At 55.5% G+C, this 15,517-nt stretch overlaps 1 pseudogene; it reads right to left on the bottom strand.

The window, feature by feature from the left end:
- Positions 1-3,808: 3,808 nt before the first annotated feature.
- LOC119623406 (TBC1 domain family member 3B-like) lies at positions 3,809-13,277 on the bottom strand (annotated as a pseudogene).
- Between the last annotated feature and the right edge of the window lie 2,240 nt (positions 13,278-15,517).

Raw genomic sequence — 15,517 nt, 5'->3', positions numbered from 1 at the left:
GGCATCGCTTGATGTTTGTGATGCTATCCCAGGTTGCACTGGCAGCAGCCAATACCAGGGTTTTCCAGAGGCTGAAGTCCAACACATGGTTAATGTCATTGCCTTTTCCTCCCTTCCTCGGGATCAGAGGAATAAACATCTCTTACTTTGAACTGTTCCACACAGACTTAGAGTGACAGAGGAGTAATTTAACCTGTCAAAGGCTATTTTGAGCAAAAGCCACCTTGTGTCACTGAAGCTGTAGAACTGAGCCACAGTAGGAAACTGTTAAAGTCGCAGGGTCGAGGACTAGGTACCTATGTTATCCTGACAGCACAGAAGCACAGCCTGAGTCTCTTCTGTGGCTGAGCCCAGGGTGTGCTGGAGGGGCCTGAGAGAAACAGGAGTGGCCCTAGTGACCAGTGCCCTTTCAGTTCAGAAGGAACGTCTCCTCTTGTTTACGTGACTTGGCTGAGCTTGCTACTTCTGCTTTGAGAGTCAAATATCAGGATCAAGACTTTAATTATCTCCAATTTACAGATGATGAAAGCATATTGGGCAGGAAAGTAAGTCACCCCAGGAGAACAAGTTAGGCCTGGGCACTGGCTGAGGACATGGGGGAATGACAATTTGGAATGTAGCTTGTTAAGGGTTTCCCAACAGTTCTTGTGATCCAGGTGTTGAGAGGATAGAGCAGAAAGGTTGCCAGGGAGACGAGGGTAGGGTGCACTGCGAGAGTGGGAGAAATTAAAGAGAACTCACAACAAAGCCTTGGGACACCGGGAGGGGGTGGACCACTCTGTTTTGTGCTGCAGGAGAAGAGAGCAAGAAAAGGAATCTGTGTTCAATCCCGACAGCCTGCAGGAGAAGCAAATGCCCTTCATTTTGTTCATCCGCCGTGAGACTGGCATCCCTGTAGCTTTGGGAAACCAGGCTAGTGTGGATGCCAGCTCACTCCAGTGGCCTGATGACTGGGAGACCATGGGCTGGGGTTCTGGTCTGGGCTCCTAGGCCTGATGGGAGGAGAGTTCAGCCCCAGGTTTCCTGTACTTCAGCTCATATCCAGACGATGGTAGTTGTTGGAATGAGAGACTCAAAGGAAGCTGGAACCTGAACTTTGTTGTTGTCCCATGTGGACTCCTGTGTTCACTTTCTAGTTCTACCTCTTGCTGTCGGTGTGTTCTTAGGTAACTCACTTAAACCTTTCTGAGACGCATTTTGTTCATTTATAAAATAAAAGATATAACATGTATGTCATATATTGTCCTGAGGACTAAATGGGAGAAGGAGGAGCCCCTTCTGCATTCCCCAGGCTTCCAGTGGGTGGAGGCCAGAGAAGCTGCTAAACATCCTGCCAGGCGCAGGACAGCCCCCGTCACAAAGAACTGTCAGGCCCCTGATGTCAGTAATACAGTACTCAGGAGCCCTGGTGTGGGGGAAAGAGAAGAAACTCAGAAGCTTGGCACATCTCAATTCAAACCCTGGTTGTAACACCTCCAGCAGGCCTTGGTCAGGGAATAGTATCTAGCTAAAATTCGTTGGCTTCATTTTGTTTTCATAGAATTTATGTTTTACTGGCTTTCCATTTGTGAGAGTGATACAAGTTTCCTTTAAACATGAATTTGTAAATACGAACAAGTAGGCCATTCACAGAAACACATAAAATATGTCATAGGAAAGGTGGGACTCTCATATGGCAATAATTATGACAGAGGCCAGCAAAAGACCTGAGTGACCTGGTTTGACCTGAGCACTGAGTTTCAAACGCCGTCCGTAGGACGTCCTGCATCCCCCAGACCCTTTCCTGGGTCCTCCTGGGCCCTAAAACCCTCTAGACCATCCAGACCTCAGGCCACCCACCTCTCCGTTGCCAGAGCAGTCTCCATTCCGGAACGTGCTGGTCACCACCAACAGCAGCTGCTCCTCCTCCAGGCAGCTCAGCCTATACTCATCCATACAGAGAACCTGGATGGCGCTGAGGTGGACACAAGCCCTCAGTTCCCAGTAGACACTCTGGGCTTCCTCCCGCAGCTCCCCCCTGCCGGGACTGCTGGGCTCATCTGTCTCTCCCCGTGCCCAGCACAGGCGTGGCGCAGAGGAAGTGAATGGACCAATTTGAACACATCATCCTCGATTCTCCTTCCCCGCTCAAGCCCTGCAGCTAACCCATCAGCGACTCCTGGAGGCTCTGCCTCCAAAATACTGCCTATCCCATGTCCAAACGCCTCTCACCACGTCCACTGCTACGTGCAATTCTGTGTGTGTGGAAACATTTCCAGAAAATTGGAATGAGCATGTCACAGCGGCGCCTGGAGGCAATGGCCGGGGAAATGTGCCCTCGCCTTGTTATTCTATACAGACACACCCAGCTGAGGATGGGGGACCTGCCACCACCCTCCTGGCAGTTCCGGACTCCTGGGAGCCAGCAGGTGGACCCAAGAGTGTTTTCAGTGACCTGGCTGAGCTGGTCATCAGTCACTCCCACCTTGGCCTAGGCCTCGACATGGCACAGATCACAGCTCATTCCAACCTGGCATTACACTGGCCTGTGCCGTGTCCTCAGGGTCACATCTGTCTCCCAGAAGCCGTGCGACCCTGGAAAACCCATGAACCTGTCTAACAGGTTCCTCCTCTATGCATTAACAGTGACATTGACGCCTGCTTTGCAGGGCGCTGGGAGGGTAGAGGGAGGTGTACGCTGGAGAGTTCCCTGAGGGCAAGGCCTGGCTCTGGGTCACTCACTCTCAGATCCTCAGAGCCTGGAGCTGGCCCAGCATGTGGCCACCATTCCCTAAGAGTTGGATTTGATCCATCAGTGCTGAAGGCAGAGGATAGAGCTTCGACAGACCCCCTGTGTCCTGTCTTCTTTATCTGCAGCTTACTCATCCTCACCCCTTTCACATGCACCCTGCAGAGCAGGTGTTCACTGAGCTTCCACAAAATTCACTAGAGCAGCTGATGGATACTGGGGCCTGGATTCACTGCCAAAGTGTTTCTCAAAGGGTGATCTCCAGAACACCATGGAAAACTCATTTGCTGTATAAGTTTGAAAATCCCTGCCCACAGGTCTACCCTTGTGTACGAGCAATCAGCTCTACCATTCAGCCCAGGTGTGTGTTTGCTGAACCATCTGGAGGAAGCTGAGGTGACATGAGCTGAAGGCAGAGGGTGAGTCTGAAGTGGGATCTTGGGACGGATATGAGAAGTTGGGCAAAAATGGGATAATTCCAGCCTTAATAACTTTAGATAATAGTTCACGTTATTATTTAGTTAATAGGATTGTACCCACCTTAAATGGCTAATTTCTTTTAAGAGGGGAAGTCTTACTCGGTCACCCAGGCTGGAGTGCAGTGGTGCAGTCATGGCTCACTGCTTTCTGGAACTCATGGGCTCCAGCAATCCTGCCTCAGCCTCCTAAGTGGGACCATAGGCACACGCCACCATGCCAGGCTAATTTCTTTGACTTTTCTCTAGAGACAGGGGTTTCCCAGGCTGGTCCCAGACTTCTAGACTCAAGTGAACCTGAACGTCCTGCCTCGACCTCTCAAATTGCTGGGATTACAGGTGTGAGCCACCACACCCAGTCTAAATTTGTTATGTGCCATGGAACTGCAAAACGTCATTATTAGGGGCAGCTGGATGGAAGGTGTAGGAGGCCACTGTAGCGCCTTTTCAATCTTTTATATCTAAAATAATTTCAACAGAAAACATTTATTTTAAAACATGAAGGGGGTTAATCATCTATGAGTTGAAAATACAAAGGCAGGCACACGGTCTCATCAGAATTCAGAAAGCTGGTCACACGGCTGGGGGTGCTGGGAGGGGCTGGACATGGTTGACTTTGTGATCTGGCGGCTGGTGTGTTCCAACTGTGAAGATCTTTTGAGCTGCACAATTTCTTAATAAATTTTCATAAGTTTAACAAAAAATAAAATGAGAACGTGAAGTTTGCTTGGGTTGTTAAGCCTCGGGAACTTATCCAGCCATGAGCCCTGCTCCAGATGCTTCTAGAAGCCTGGAGGAAAATGAAAATTTTCCAAGGAGAGGTGGCAGAGGCAAGGCCCTGAGGTGGGAGGGCACTGCTGCTCGTCCCTAGCTGTTAAGGAGCTGTCCTGGTTGGAATCAGTGCTGGGTGCAGTGCAGGGCTGGAAGTCCATGTCCACATTGTGGCTCAGTGCAGTGAAAGCCAATGTCACCCCCTCCGCAGGGTGTTCCGCCTGCCAGCAGGTGGCCAGCTGGTCTTCCTGGGATACGGTGCCATTGTAGAAATTGGGTGCAAGTCTCTTGTCTGTAGACGGGGTGCCCTGTTCTAGTGGGATATCTCCTGGCCTTCCTCAGTCCTGATGGGCCTGGGCAGGACCTGGTGTCAGGGTCCCCGAGGGCTTCTTGAGCTGGCCCTGTACCACAGTCCCAGGGCTGTCCAGGACACATTCAGAAGGGACACGGACCCAGCAGCTCTGTTCGAAATCATAATGGGGGAACCAAGGGCCCCCTACATCCAGGTCCGTCGGGAGCCGGGGCATCGAGTTCCACTCCAGGAATCTCCAGGAACCCTGAGGTGTTCCCTGAGCCGGGGCCGGGTGTCTTCCCGGACAGCCCCACCAGTACAAGATGTGGAAGAAAGAGGTGCCCATGGTGGGGAAACTAACCAAATGGGCCGCTGGAACCGGGCTGGTGGGCCTGGAGGGGTCTGCCTGTTCCCCTTGCAGAGGGTCGTCCTGCCACTTGAAGCCAGCACAGGCCTAGGTGCTGAGAACCCTTTCTCAGGTTTGGCTGAAAGGAAAACAGAAGTGATCAGCGTCTCCACTGAGCCCATGTAGGCCTTTCCCGGCCAGGCCCCACCTGCCTGGGTCTCTGGAGTCCTCAGGGTCTCTGTGTGGCCCCGTGGTCTGACACTGAGGACACACCTGTAGTCTGCTGATCCCAGAGGGAGAGGTGTGTGCCGCCTGGCATGGGGAAGCTGTCAGGGCATGACAGGTAGCTCCTAGGACTGCCCCCAGAGTTCGGACTGGCTGAGGGCTTCCTATGACACACCCTCGTCCCAGGGCTGTTGGGCCAGGGATACAGCCCCCAGTGAGAACTCAGGTGGGAGGGGACTTGGATGTCACCCAGCCCCTTGTCACCTCACATGGGGACCCATCTCCACAGTGGGTGATTGGACCTGGACGTGGGTCACCCTCTGCCTTCCTGGGCTGCCCAGTCCATGCCAGGACTGACCGTTCCCACATCTGGCTGAATTCTTGGCTCTGGCTCTCGCCTGGGGTGCTGCCTGTGCCCTCTCCCTGAATGCTCTGGGGTCAGGGACACCCGATTCCCTTGTCTCCCTGGCTCAAGGCTGGTTGTCCTGGAAACCTTGGAGGAGCGTGCAGCAGTGAGGGGCGTCTGCTGCTCTCTGAGGCTGTGGGTGCTTGCAGGGAGGGGCGGGGTTTCCCACAAATGGGTCTGGTTCCTTTAGTGCCCTTGAGGGTCCTGTGATGGGGAGACAGAGACATTGCAGAATGTGGGAGGGGGCTTGTTGGAGGGTCATGCCCACATCGCCCTCCTGCGGGCACAACACATCCAGTACACACGCACTGAGCGCCTGCCATGAGGACCGGTGGGCCTCCTGTACTTTCTTAGAGTCCAGGAGGAAGAGGAGGAAGAAAAGGTGAAGAGGAAGGCCCAGGTAGTTGGGCTGTGGATCTCGGGCACTCCTCCACTATTGACTGTCCCAGAGGGTGACATGGGAGGGGACATGGCACTGGAGCCCACCTGGGGGTGGCAGGTCCCCTTGCTTCCTTGTTAGTTTCTTCATAGAGGCCCTAAGATGCTTGAGCACAGAGTCATCATCCAACTCCCAGGTGTGAAAAAACAGGTTCCGAAACCGTGCCCACAGGCCAGACCTGGATGTCTTCATGAGGCGCTCTAGGGACAGGGTGGACATCAGACCAGGAGAGTTCCCTGGGAGGGGGCACAGCTGATACCCTGTGGCCACTTCAGTCTCCCACTAGGCGATGCGGGAATCTTTTGTGGCCACCCCAGGGGTTCGGATGTGCACAGGAGACTGTGGCGGGGGAAGTGGGTAGGGAAGTGCTCACAACATTTATCTGGGTCATGTGGGGGACGGGCTCGGTATTACTGTGCCCTGCCCAGCCCACCTGGCCAGACCTCCCTCTGGGCCAGAACAGAGGATCATGAGGACAGTGTGAGGAAGCTGCCCTCGGGTAAGTCAACGTCTGACCCCAGGGCTCCCCAGGCCCCACTGGGCACACGGAGACTTACTCCTCTGAACTTTAAAGACAATGCTTGTTATCGGCATCAACACTTGTTCTCCTTCCAGCAAATACACGTCCCACAGGCGCAGGATGAGCCCAAGAGAGATCTGTGGGGATAGCAGGTGTGGGAGACTGTAGCCCTTCCAGGCTGGGGCTGGTTGCTCCAGCTGAGCCCACTGGGGCTTCAGTCCCCAGAGTCAGTAACCTTCCCCATGAGGGTTTTCTGAGCCCTCCAGGGCGCTGGGTCAGATAAGGTCTTGCAGCCCCTCATGGGGCGCACTCATTGGACTGGGAGTGTGGCTCCTGGAGAGAGGGGCTTGCTCAGGGCTTGAGGCTTCCCTGATCCCTCCCAAGTCAGGTCTTGGCCCAGTCTGCCTATAAGGCTGGTCCTGAGTCCCAGTCATTGCCCTGGGATGACCCCTCTTGGGCAGAGGGTTTTGTTTGGGTGTCCTGTGAGGGCCCTCCTGTGGGCGGAGCCTCCTGTGGGCTGTGGGCACCTTGTCCAAACTGTCTCCTGATGGCACCAGACCCCCTGGCAAGGGAAGCAGGGCACTGCAGGGCATGGAGGGTCTCTGAGCCAGGGTCTCCCTGTGCCTTCTTACCCCGTCATTCAACATCTGGAGAAGCCAGCCTAATGAGGAATCCTGCGCGCAAAGACCTTCCTTGTCCTGATGGGAGGAACAGAGGTGCTCAGGGACCCCTGGGCCGCCCTAAAAAACTTCCCTCTTGCAGGGCCTCTGAAGACCCTTCCCCTAGTGCAGAACACTGGGCGGTGTCCAGGGCTCCCCACAACACCATCCGCTTCCCACACTCCCAGTGGACACACTGCCCTTTGCCCTGCTCCGTGGGAGCTGGGCCCCCATCCCTGTGCCTCTGTCTCCTCCAGGGCAGGAAAGTAATCCAACTCCCAGCCCATGGAGAACCCAACATCCCAGGTCAGGCCCTCGCTGGACTCAGCCAGTCACCAGCCCCACCAGGGGCTCCAGTCCCCGTTCCTCCAGCACCACGGGAGGCAGAGTCTCTGGGGAAGAGCCCAAGCTTGCTCACCAGATGCCATAAACTCATCAGATGCCACCTGGTCTTGTGTTGTGACGTGGGTACCACATGCTCCTGATGGTCTTGGAGGTCCTGGACTGTCCTGCCATTTGGGCTGTGGAATCCTGAGAAGCCCCCAGCCCATCATGAAATCAGAGCCTTTCCCCAAGATGTGGAGCCATCAGCAGGAAGAGCTGGGCAGCTGGAGAGGACCCGAAACCTGAAAGCCTTTCACCCTCCCATCTAGTGACCCACCATGCAGCCTTTGCCCTGGGGACGTGGGGCAGGAACATCCCCTGGAGCCTGGCTGGAGGTTCCCCTGGATGCCTCCTGGACCAGGGTGCAAAAAAGGCAAACATGACATGAGGGCACCACATGGCAGCCAGAGCAGGGTGGGTGCTGGGCTCTTGTTCGTCTCCTGGAAGTGAGGTCAGGCCAGGGTACACGGGTTGGGGTGATGCTGCCACCTGGGCTTGGTCGGCCCATTCATGGGCACCAAGGGCAGCAGGACTCTCAGGGATTGGAGAGTCAGCTACACAATCAGATCCGGAGGGCGTGGCAGCAGGACACAGAGGGTGGCCACGGGGAGGATGAGATGCCCTCCGCTGACAGGGATGAAAGGTGTCTGACTTGGGCTTTGGGGTCAGCCGCGGACTCCTGTGGGACCCTCAGCAGAGACATCCTAAAGATTCCCAAGGAGCTGGCCAAGGAAGGTGCCTTGGCTGAAAGCTGAGATCATCTGGCCAGGGTGGTCGTCCCTGGGTCTGACTGCATGAGGTCCCTTGGGCACCTGTTCACCTACCCTGCAGGGAGTGCCTTTCCCTGGCCAGCAGCTGCACCAGTGCCTAGAATGCATCCTCCTCAGGCAGATACAGGAGGAACAAGGCCGTGATGGGGCTCAGGTCCCTGCAGTAGCCCACCTCCTGCAAAAGCCAGAGTCACTGTGAAAGGACATCACCTGGGAGGACTGAGGTCACCTGGGAGGACTCATGTCATTGGAGAGGGGAGAGGTGACTGGGGAAGCTTCCTCTGAAGAAGAGGCTTCCTCAGGATGCAAATTCATTTCATGACAAGAGCCAAGTCCATCAGGCACTTCAGCACCTTGTCGAAACTGTCTCCTGATGGCACCATCCCGCATGCGACCCTGCCAAGCTCCTGGGCTTTGGGGCAGCCCCAGGAGGAGGGCGTCATTTCTTGTTCTGAGAAGTGGTGGTCAAACCCAGGTGACACCAGGAGTCCAGGACCCGACTCCTTTGTGTCTCAGCTTGACCCCTTGAGACCACCCCCTTGCTTGGAGGTTTATGCCAGCAGTGAGCTGGAGTCCTACATCCTATATCCTGGTGGGTCACAAATACTACCTTTAAAAGAAGCGAAGGCACCCACCAGACACCCACTCCTGTGAACAGGGAAATACTGCCCGGGAACATCACTGCCGGGAATACTTACCGGGTTATACTCCGAATATGCCAGGAGGATGTAGAGTAGTTCCCGCTGCCTAGGAAACAGAGAAATGAGGCTTTTGTTTGTTTTGTGCAGATGCCGTTAGTTTCACTTTGTCTACAAAGCCTAACAACAAATCCCACTTTAGGTTCAGATGATTCACCAGAGAAGCAGTGAGCTCTTCAGGGCCTTTGACTTTGAGGAAATGTTTCAGTAAAATCCACATCTGTGACATGCAGATAGCCCAGTTGTACCGTGACTTGCCTGATCCTTTCCACTCTGAATGATTTTCTTTATTTATTTTCAGTTTGCACACACGCCAGTTCAGCCTTTGGGTGTACAGTTCCTCCACGGTTCTAAACCAATGGGCAGAGTCTCCTGGCAACTGCTCCAGCCCCTCCTGAAGCAAATCTTTCATCTTCCAAGTCTCCAGGGTGGCCCCTATGCACCCGGCCTCTCCCCGATCTGTCAGCCCCTGGCCACCCTGACTGCTTGTCAGTCCCTATGGTTTGGCCTTTTCCAGAATGGCCCAGGAATGGGAATCCTACATGGTAGCTTATTGGGTCTGGTTTCTTTCCCTCAGCAAAATGCATCTAGGATTCACCCACATTCGTGTGGGCATCACTGGCTCATTCCCTTTTCTCACTGGGTCTTCCGTTTGAAGGGAGGACCAGCCTTGCTCTCCCCGTTCCCATGTTGAAGACTGTCCCCGAAGGCTCCTTGTGTGAGTGACGATGAATCAAGCAGTGGACGTGGCATGCAGGTTTCATGTGGACATCAGTTTTCAAATCAGTGCATTCAATATTTGTGATACTTTGGGGACATGTGGTTCAACTCCATTGAGCTTTGTGAGTCACTGCCCAACTGGCTGCCAAAGTGGCTGTGCCATGTCATGTTCCCAGCAGAGCAGGATGACAGTTTTCAGGACCCCTAATTGCCCCAGCATTTGGTGCTGTCAGTGTTGCCTGGAGAGGCTCATGGGCCCTCCATCCTGCCACCCTCCCGTGAGTCCTACCATGGGTCCCCGTGGGTCAGGGAGAGCACCTTTCACCATTGTGCATGATTTTGTTTGCTGCCTTCTGTCTCCTCAGGATCCTCTTGGGTTCTGGCCCCACATGTTCCAGTCTGGCCCAGGGCTTGGAACCAGGTGCTCAGTTCATGGTGCCGGCTGCTCCCTGGGTCAGGGGAGGTCTTGGCAGCTCTGTCATCCCTCCTGGGTGACCCTGGCCTCTTCTCCGGGGAAGCCCCCATCCCTTTCATTCACTCCATCTCCACTGAGACCCTGTGCCTCCCATAGGCTTACTTGGTTCCGTATCGATCCCTGAAGAAGATGTGAGTCCTTAATGTCCTGCTCACGTCCACATCGATCTGGTGGATGTGTTCAGATGACCTCTTGCCCTTCTCCTTCATGACCTGTAGGGCAGGGCCAAGAGGAGGAAGCAGCCTCAGAACAGATGGAAGACTCTCGGCCCCAAATGGCAGTCGGCCCACAGTCAGCACTCCGGGAAGGAAGGAAAGCAGGAAGGTTTCCTTCTGCACAAAGCTGCTTTTTGGCTTGTTACTGAAGCCGGGGAGGGTCACTGGAGCCGAGTTTGTCTGTGGTGACTATGTCACCGTCCGTGCCCAGGATGTGCATCTGACCATCCCACTCACCCCCCAGCCTGGGCTTGATGCTCCCTCCAGCTGGAGACCTGGGCCCCTGACACGGCCTATCCTGTTTGTTGTGTTCTGGCTGAGTGTACCTTGTATGTTCTGGGGTTTTTCGACTTGATTTCCTGTATGTTCAGCAGGACTGACCACACTTGGCCCCGGATGTTCATGGGAATGCCCTTATATACTTGATCTATCAGCTGTGGGCAGAAAACAACCTGGTGTCACAGGCCACGGGGTGACCCCAGTGAGGACCAGAGCCCGAGGATTTGGGAAATGGTTGGTTTTGGTCCCGTGATCCCTCGTTAGAGGTGACATTAAGCTGGGACACAGTCTCCCTTCCCAGGATTGAAAGAGGGGATGGACGCTCAGAGTTGGGACTCTGATCTGAACCTTTTCCTTCCTTTGGGTCACCAGGGCATCCCTAGCTTTGAGCTCCAGGTGATCCCAGCCCTAGATTCAGATTCCCTCTCAGCAAGGTGACGCTTGCACAAATAGGCAGGCAAACCACCAACCAGGCCCGCAGTCCTCTGGGTGAGGACAGTGTGCCACCCGCCCTCTGAGAGGCTGACGGTGCCAGGCCACAGCCATGGGTGCCTGTCCCCTGTCTCTGCAGAAAGTGGTTCCGGGGGCCTCTCCCTCCACACATTACCTTTTTACTGTTCTTATATGTCTCCCATTGTCCCAGCATTTCCATCCACTTGCTCTTTCGTGTTATCTCCCGCCGCATTTGCTGTCAAATGAGGAATGTTGGCATTAGGGGAACTGCCAGGCTTCCCAGAACCACTTGTGGATGCTGGGTCTTGGTCTCTGGAGCCCTGGTGGACCCAGCTGGAGGGAGCCAGGGAAGGGCAGACCCTAAGGGCTGAGAGCCTTTGAGCAAATGAGCACCAGTGGGCTGGCTTTGGGACCCCGGAACGTGCCATCCTCAGGCCACAGACACAACAGTCTGAGGTGAGGTCCCAGCCTCTAGGTGGGGTCCTGACACAGGCGGGCAGCCATCCCCAAGCCACAACGATGGTTCTCATTTTGGAATCTTATCAAGCTGCCAAAGTTACAGCAACCTGGGGTCCAGCAGGGAGTGCTGCCCCTCCCAGTGATAGCATGTTGCCCTCACCCGCCACCGCCCAGGCCAGCTGCCACCTCTGCCTCACCGACCACCTGCCCAGTCCCCACATCCCTGGTTCAGTCCCCTCCCCATGCATCAGGCTCTTACCTTCACCTCCCGAGCAGTGGCAGGAGGCAGCTCTGTCTCACTGTAAGGCAACCCAGGCAGAACTGAGGACCTGCACAGGGCCTGGAGGTGCCCCAGACTGGGAGCCAACCCCCAGAATGGACAGGCTCTGTCCCTATCTAGCTCAGGGCTCAGTCCAGGAAAAGACACAGGGAAGGGAGGACAAGGGCCTTCCTGTGGGGCTGACTCCCAGGAGGGGCAGGACCTGGGAGAAGAAGGAGTGTGGGGCCAGCCTGGCCAGGGTTACTGGGGCCCCTGGCGTGGGGGGCGGTCAGGTTGCACAATGGGGCTGCCCGTCCTGGACTGGAGGTGGTGCTTTCTGCTGGAGCTGAGAAAGGTCAGGCCTGAGATGGGATGGGGGCCGCCCAGGGTGGGCGACAGGGCCCTGACAGGAGTCCCTCAGGGAGTGACCACATCACTCCACCGGTGTCAAGGGAGCCTGCCCTGAGACCTGCCCAGTGTACTCCTGGTGCACCAGGGGCCCAACCCACTTAACAGCCCCAAGGCCCTTGCAGGTTCTGACTCCCAGCACCTGCCTCTCCCTGCACCTGACCCACACACCCTGCGTTTCAGAAGTGGCGCCGCTCATCAGCTCCCTCCCACCCTACCTCCCCCGGGATCCTCTGTCTCTCCATCCTATGAACCCTAAGGGATGGACTCCTGGCTGGGCTCCTTTTACATGGCCCCAGCTCCTTTCCCAGCACCAGACCCAGGGTCTTTAGCCACAACCCCTGCTGCCTCCCTGGCCTCACGGTGAGATGCCCAGAAAGGGGCCCTGCCCGTCTTCTCCCCCATTCTCCTTGGGCCACCGCTCCCATTGTTCCCACGCCTTTCCCCTTTCCCATAGGGACAGTGAGGGCTGTAGCTCTAGGGAAATGAGGGACGACAGGGGCAGATGGACCCTCAGAGACCCGCTGGACAATAGCCCTGAGGCTGGGCCAGGCGTCCCCTCACCTTATAGCCACAACACTTGGATTTCACTGCGGTTGTTTCCAAGTAGACATGGCCAGACCCTCAGGCTGCCCTGCTCCTCTTGTGCTGACTTGGGGACAGAACTGCTGAGAGTCCAGGGGCCTGACCTAGCCCAGTCTCCATTTCCATCCACTCCCTAGATGGGCCCTGCACCTCTGGCCTAACAGCAACCTCGAGCTGGACCTGCAGGGGAGCCAGGGAGGAGTTCTGACCCTGGAAAGGAGGTTGGCCTAACCCGGCGAGACGGTCCTGCCTCAGAAAGGCCTTTCTGAAAGCAAACCCATCCCTGAGCTGAGACAGGTGCTTCAGGGGTGAGGGGAGCACAGAGGACTCACTGCACAATCCCAAAGCGATCAATGTTGTTGTAGATTCCAACAGGCTCAGGCCCCATGTCCTCTAGCAGCCCAACTCGGTGTCCCTGTAACCCAGAGGGAGGCTTGGTGAGGGGTCCAAGGTAAAGGGTGCAAGGGCCTGGGGGTAGTGGCCACCCGTGCCCACCCTGTGCTCCTAGGGAGCCCAGGACCCTTTGACCAGGGCGCACTGGAAGAGGCCTCCCTCCAAGGAGCAGACCAACCTGTACCTTCTCATAGTTCATGATGATATTCTCTCGCTCCTGTGCCCACAAACTATCTGCATCCTCTACGATTACCATCCTGTGAGACAAAATCATCTAAAAGTTACATTGTACTTGAGAGCTTCAGAGAACACCTGAACCGTTCCCGCCAGGCTCCCAGATGCTGGCTGGCTGTGTAACCCCCATTCCACCACCACCCCCCGGGTAAAAAGGTGCCAGACCTAGTGTCCCACACCTGCATGAGTCTCTGGAGTCTCCAGTCCCAAGCAGGGGTGGGCATCATCCCAAGGACTTGAGGACAGTGGGACCTGGACAGAGAATCCCGTCGTCCCCAGTTGCCATGAAATGGGGACACACCTGCCCCAGCAAGTTGAAACGTGTCCACCTGCCAAGGGTGAAGGGCTCATGATGGGCTATTCCAGGGATGTGGAGGGAGACTGAGGTCAGCGACCAGAGGTCGCTGTACAATCGGCCTCCTGGGATGCTCAGGGACCACAGAGATGTCCAGTTTTCTACAGGGAACAAGATCTCTCCTGACTGCTCTGTTCTACTCCACTCATCACTTTGGCTCCCGTGGCCCTTCAGTCTGAACAGAGAAGCCACTTTAGGAATAATGCCAGTTGAGCAGGAGGGTGTTCGGTTTGGGGGATGAAAATGATCTATTGTGCTAGGGGAAACCTTCACTCGGGGAGGGACTGGACTCCACCATTCTGAGCTGTCCCTACAGGAGGGGGCTTCATTTTCCTGGGTCACTGAGGAAGGACAGTGGGTCCTTGGTCCCGGAGAACACTTGGATGGACTGTCCTTCCTGGGAACACTTGGGGCAAAAGGAGGGTGAGGCCTCGAGAGGACCAGACAGAGCAAGAAATACATGGAGAGAACCCCAGTGCCTGGACCTCTTTGAACAGAAGGGAAGATGGTCTCCCCCCCAGCCAGCCCTCCAGGGCTCCTTCATTTTCCACAACTACCCAAAGGCAGAAGGTTCCCCAGGATAAGGGACCATATGTGTTCAGTGAGGCCCACAGCCACCATCAGGACCCAGTTTAGGGCACAGAGGTGTTCTGAGTACCCTTCTATCCCCCCCACCCACACTGGATCTTTCCCAGTTGCTCTGCCAGGGCCAGGCTCTGCCCCATCACGATGGAAAACCTGGGAAGACTTGGGATCTAGGGCAGGGAGGTCACAGGGTTCAGGCCTGAATTCCAGCACAGCACACGGCAGGGCTGAGAGCAAAACCCAGGGTCCTGTCTGGATTCCCAGGCCAGTTACCGCCTCTCTGACCCCAGACGTCTCACCTGTCGAATGGGTACACTAGGGAACAGCACTCACTCTATGAACCCACCATGAGGACGAAAGAGCCAATCGTCTACACGGGCAGTGTATAACGGGCGACCGGTGAGTGCTCAGGGATGACCCTCCTCGGTAGCTGCCCAGAGGCCAACACCACCCACAGCATAACCACTGTCCCCAAGTCAGCCTGGAGGGAAGAGAGCAGGCCACACTCACCTGATTCTGATGAATCAGTTGGCCTGCGTTATGCCTCTCAAGTAGAAAACCTTCGAGTCCACAAAACTGTTCCCAGATACCACTGTGCGTGTGTAGCTGATACCACTTTGCGTGGGTAACTGCCGTAGAACACAGAGGCAGGCCGGAGAGCGGATTGGTGCTAAGCACCAGTGACATTCTGAGGTCATGGCACGCATCACAGTGGGGCCTTGCCCGGGTCAGCAGGGCCCAGAGATGGGGTCCTCCGCTGCCTGAGGTGGCCACATGCCTGCCTGCAATGTGTTTGTGTGCATGTGTGCACACCTGTACATGGGTAAACACATCTGTGCACGTGTGTGTGCCTTCTCTGGCCAGGCCTGGCTGCCCCACTCATGTGTGCACCCAGTTCCTCATCACTGTCACCCCGGAGGCCCAGGACCAGTATCAGAGCATCCACGGGTGTTCCCTAACCTCAGCTCTCCTCGCCCAGGGTTGTCTGTGATACACATAAGGGTGGGGGGAAGTGACCACTACTGTTGAATCTCAGAATACAAATGCTAATACTATTACCTAACGGTCTTTTTTGTGTCTCTAATGGTATCTTTTTTAAATTTCTGATATTTTAACTGGGTATTTCTCTCCATGACCCTTGAATGTTCTAGCTAAAGGATCCTGTGGGGAAAGTGCCAGGCACACAGTAGGGCCTCACTCTATTCCAGACATGTTATCTAAAATCTGGTTCATCTGTCCTTCCTGCCAGGGCCTAGGGGATTCCAAATTCCAGGCTCCAGAAAGAGTTTGGGATAAAATGAAGCTTTAAGGGGTGAACTTTGACCGGGGCTGAGTCTGCCTGTGCCATTCAAACAGAGTCTCAAGTCCGGAGATAGGGCGTCC

This window comes from Chlorocebus sabaeus, chromosome 16 (assembly GCF_047675955.1).
Source record: "Chlorocebus sabaeus isolate Y175 chromosome 16, mChlSab1.0.hap1, whole genome shotgun sequence".
In the NCBI taxonomy this organism is placed as follows: Eukaryota; Metazoa; Chordata; class Mammalia; order Primates; family Cercopithecidae; genus Chlorocebus; species Chlorocebus sabaeus.
Note: the sequence above shows the minus strand (reverse complement) of the source record. Positions and strands in the feature narration are given on the sequence as shown.